This window comes from Pecten maximus, unplaced genomic scaffold (genome assembly GCF_902652985.1).
Source record: "Pecten maximus unplaced genomic scaffold, xPecMax1.1, whole genome shotgun sequence".
In the NCBI taxonomy this organism is placed as follows: domain Eukaryota; kingdom Metazoa; phylum Mollusca; class Bivalvia; order Pectinida; family Pectinidae; genus Pecten; species Pecten maximus.
In genome coordinates, this window is record NW_022982724.1 from 22,697 (window position 1) to 28,226 (window position 5,530).

Consider the following 5,530-nt stretch of genomic DNA (forward strand, 5'->3'; position numbering starts at 1 on the left):
TAGTAGGTCTAAATGACTAACTTACCCTTTATCACCAAGATCTGATCTAGCCACTGCCGACCATTTGTTAACACTTACGAAACGATATTAAACGATATACTGAGTGATGAGTAAGGTACTTACATAGATACTGGAATTTGCACAACTGAGCGACGACTAAAAGGAAGAAAACAAAAACATATCAATCGATACCAACGATGTCTGAAAACGCATCATGTTTTGGAATTAGGACAGTAATTGATTCACAGATTTAGCAATTAATTGGACAATCAAATTATGGTATATAGTCGACTGTGGTTGATGTTATCTATCGAATCAATAAGTTTATATATATGTCTCAGCTAATTGACGTTTAACGTGTTTTCCTTATTCATTTTATCACAATTCTTCTTCCTGCGAATTGTCCACAAATATTTTAATACAATCTTAGCTCATTTACTAGCAATGAATGTAGCCATAACATCAGTTAAACGAGGTAAAACGGGCTAAAATTGGGTTTATCAACACAACAAAATTGGCATGATAAGCTTGTATAAGTGTAAGCTTTTTTTATTTCATTAATCTTAAAATTACCCTACAACACACATCTAGCGTTCGGGCGTGGCGGTGGCCCCTCGTTCTCATCCACGAGCTCACGATGAGAAAATTCTTATCATGTAAACCACTTAAAAAGCAGCGTGGTAACCTATATGTATCACCTATTGTTGATCTAGTTCCTTTTGACTAACCTGTCTATCGATAATAAAGACATGTTTACCGAGTGATGAATATAGGTCCTTACCTCACTGCCGGAATTTCCACAATCGACTGGCGGCTATAGTGGATATCAAACAGAAAATAAATCAATTGTCAGCAAACAGTTACATGTGCAATAAATAATTGACGTCAACAAAATACTTTCAAAGATAATAGAATGTGACTTTGCACCTATTTTATTTATTTTATCGAACGCTTCAATCTTAGATGATGGAAAATGCGTATTGAACTGCAAAACGTTTCAAACATTTAAATATTGTCATTTTATCGAATGATTTTATATACCTAACAGGAATGGGGTGACATTTAAATTTAAGGACCTGGAGGCACTTCAATATATCCTAAAGCGTTTAGATAGAGGTTTGGTGAACATATACTAGTCCATTGTATTCATAACGAAATTACAAAATGTTTCAATATTATCGTGACATAACATCCGGATTGTAAAATGTTGATAGTAAATAAAAGTGTGCAGTGTGTACATGAAGGGACTTTCCAAAACCTCAAAAAATATCACAGCATTATGATCTTACGCTGTTCACATTGTTTACGTTTTATTTCATCATAACTGGCAAATCATGTCAATTACATAGACAATATTATTTCATTATTCATTTATTGTGAACAAAACTGCGCATTCTTAACAAACCCCAGGAAACATGATTTGCTATATTTTGTCTTCCTAATATGTATATCAATATATGTTTATTGTTACTAAATAAACCTTTGTTAATTCCGCTTAACACAGATATGAACAAAACCATCGTCATTATATATTTTGAGTTTGTGATAATGAGGAACGTTTTACTTACAATGGATCCATCAGAAATTATTGACGATATAGTGGAATCCTTTATAATGAAAATAAACAACAATATATCAATTGATATAATGCATGTCAAGCTTTGATGATAAAATGTATTTTTAAACACTTTCATTCAAAACAATACATTTTTTCTAAATGATGCAAATATTTAAAACATTTACAAAACATTTATCTTCTTGGTTCAGGTACTGCTTAAAATAGTTTCTCAATTCCAATGCAAAGCTTATCCGAGATTTATCATCTGTAAAATGTCACGTGCTTATATGAAGAATTATTATGATCAGGGTACCATATAGTAACAAAATAAATTACCATCCTTATCTATATCAGCCACCTTCATTCCAGTTGTTACATCATCCCGCTGATGGAGAGAGAGTTCTCGTATCAATAAAGTGAAAACTCAGCATGTAAAGGTATGATATATTTTATTAATATTTGATAATATGATATGATATATATTATTAATATATAATTGATGTTGATATTTTCAGGAAATATTATAACTTATGTGACCATTGATTCGTTTCAATGGAAACATTCGAATAATGGTTTAAGAAACCTGACTTTGTGATACAATTCATAGCTGCAGAAGTTAGGATATCTTGTTGAAAGTTAATTGGAAGCCCATCTACATGTATAAGTATTTTAATGGTCATAAGTATTAGAAAACAATAATGCCAAAATTTTCGAATTTACTGTATATGGTAATATATACATATGTTTTTTTTGTTTTGTTTTTGTTTTTGTTTTTGCGATTCTTGTCTTGAGAATGATATTGTTATAAAGTAGAATACGTGTGGATATCTATGGATATCACAGAACGTATAATATTTGTGTCTTAATGATATTTCACCTGTGTCATCATTTATATCTTTATCATTGGTTTATATTTGCATAATTTCAATTTCTTTGCAAATTTTGCGTTTGTACCTCTTCTGCTTTGTTGTAGAAAATACAACAGTGTTAACAAAGTTTGACAATGAGGCGCAGACTGTTTAGCAAGAATTCCGGACAAACTTGCATCGTATCTTATATACCCACAGAGACGCTTTCATACAATGAGAACACGAGCGAACTAATTTTGTGAAGGGAGGTAATCAATGACTTAATGAATTTAGGTGTTAGAATGAATGCACTTCCGATAGCAATTGCTATCTTCACTGACACCTCATGTTAAGTACTAAATTTCTTTAACACAGTCTTTCCTGTGGAGCCTTTCTTGAAATCTTCATCCCCGTCTATTAAACATTGATGTTTTTGAGGTAAACGACTATATATTTAGACTAGAACTCAAACTATAACTGATTATGAGGACGTCTCATTGTTATGCCTTAAAATGCACTAAAAACAGTTATATTGAAAATAAACCGCTAACAAATACGTATATGAAAAGTGTACGAAATGACAATTTGAAAATTCTGCCGTATTACAGCGTCTATAGGAATATTCACTTTATTTCGGCAGTAATTTTATATTTTGCCTAGAAAAATATTTTCTTTGTTAATTATACAAACCATCAATCCAATCAGCCCAAGCATCTCGTATTGTCAATGATTTACTGAAATAATTTCTATGAAATGGCTTCTATAACTTGATATTATTTTAATGAAAAATATCACATGCTGTAGGGACACTTCGGTTCATTATAAGGCCGTACAATTCAACAATTGGTCTTATATTTTCCACAGTTTTTGTTACAAACACACAGTGAACGAATAGTATCTTCTGTAAATACTCTAATATCCATCATGACTGGTCCGTGTTTGTCCAAAGACTATGTCGTGTGTACCGAGGGGTTATTTGCTTCTGCCTCTGCCCCTTGAGTTATAATGTCACTGTCTATGAAGCCTCTCTGTCAACTACGTGTATCTAATCACTTACTGCCCTGTGTACAGAATGCCTATTTTTTCAAATACGGTTATATTATTCGATCGAGATGTTTACTCTGGTTGAAACTGTCGTCATTTCCGATATTTCTTCAAAGAAAATAACAAAACTGGTATACATTCAAATTAAAAATCGTCTTTTGTAAATTACCTGTATCTACCACAATCATTCCTGGCCTGTTGATCTGCAGGTAGGGCGTACGAATTGTACCTGCTGCCCCCATTGCATGATCGTAAGAGGCAACTAAATTTGGGATCTTATCTTTTCTCTTCTTTCTTAACAAACTTTCTTCTTCCTAACGTCTCCCTTGACAATGCCTCACTTTTGGCCTTTAGTTGAGCGTTCGCCCCTGTGAGGAAGGCTTTTGGTTCTGTCCCCTAGCCGAGACATACCAGAGTCTTAAAAAAATGGTAGTTGCTACTCCTGCTTAGCGCTCAGCATATTTGGAGTGGGACGACTGGTTAGCCCGTTGTCAGTATAATGTGACCGGGTGGGGTGTGCTGCTGGGTATCTTCGGCAGTATGCTTCAGTGAGGTAGCACTATAAATCGGCAAAAGTTCCGGCCTATCACAAGGAGACTTAACACGAACATACCGCAGCCTCCCAAAACACACATACGCACTCACCACACGCATGCATGTCGCACGCACGGGAGGCCGTCCTAAAATGACCTTAGCTGTTAATAGGACGTTAAACAAAATAAACCAAACCAACCAAACATCCTGGCCTGTTGACACATAGAAATATATCCTACTTTTCTCCCTGCTTCAAGCATAAATAAGTATTAGTATATTTGTATTCTCTTTTCAATCATTGCTTACTTACTCAACACTTCCTTTCGATATTCCAACACCTCGTTTTACTAACAACACATTATGATTTCGTGTTTTGATAAATCCCGTCCCTTTTGGTTAATACTTATATTTTCATGATCCCTCCGACATATATTATACAATAAAATCTGGTCCTTACTTTTGAGAAAAACTTTCGAATTTTACATCGCAAACCCCTTTTAACACCTACTCGAATATTCTAATAATAACTCAGTACAAATACACGATATTTAAAAGAATTTGATATGTATACATATCCTGAAGAAAACTTTACCTGGCTTATTACTAAAGTATTGACGTAACGACAAACCCCTTACATCGCGGCACTTCCTCATTCTGTTGTATCTAACCAACGTACATGTGATTGTGTTACGCTATTCCTTTTCATTATTGATTTATACTCAGGTCACTGACAGTCACTGATAAGCCTTAACTCTACCGCTATGTGTTGGATAAAATTACATTACATTCGTTCTAACAAGGAAAGAATTGCAAAGTATTTCATATCAATGAAGGAAGTTTAAAGTTAATACTTTGATAGGAATTCGGCGTCCAACAGATCAATAATTCACGGGCAATTCCGAAATATTATTCATGACCTGTTATGTAAGTTTTATCTGTGTCCTATATTTGGCAATTTTTTATACAATGTACATGCCGATACTACTCCTATACGTACATCTTTTTCAACTATATACTCCACACACTCAGATATCGATCGTGTTACTGATTACTTAAGAACATTGATTTACCCCTTTATGAACTGAGCGGAGGAGTTTGATTTATTATTATTTGATATGCTAAAGATATGCCTATATAGCTTTTATCTAGATCGTGTTGGTACACGTATGATGTACTCTTGAAGGAATGACACTATATAACTGTTCATGTTGTTGGTATATTTAGTTTTGAAATATTATTATTAATTTTGAAAAAAAGTGAAAACCAAAGCAACAAAAGTATGTTCGTTCTTCTCGTATTACGAGTAATTTAAAATTTAAACTACGACAAGTTACAGCAGTTAGTACGTTATGTATGTGTGACCCAGACGTAACACTAACACTTCCCGGGATTTATAACTGTCTCTATAACACTACCCGTGACATGATACTGTCTCTATAACACTACCCAGGACATTATACTGTCTCTATAACACTACCCGGGACATGATACTGTCTCGATAACACTACCCGGGACATGATACTGTCTCTATAACACTACCCGGGAC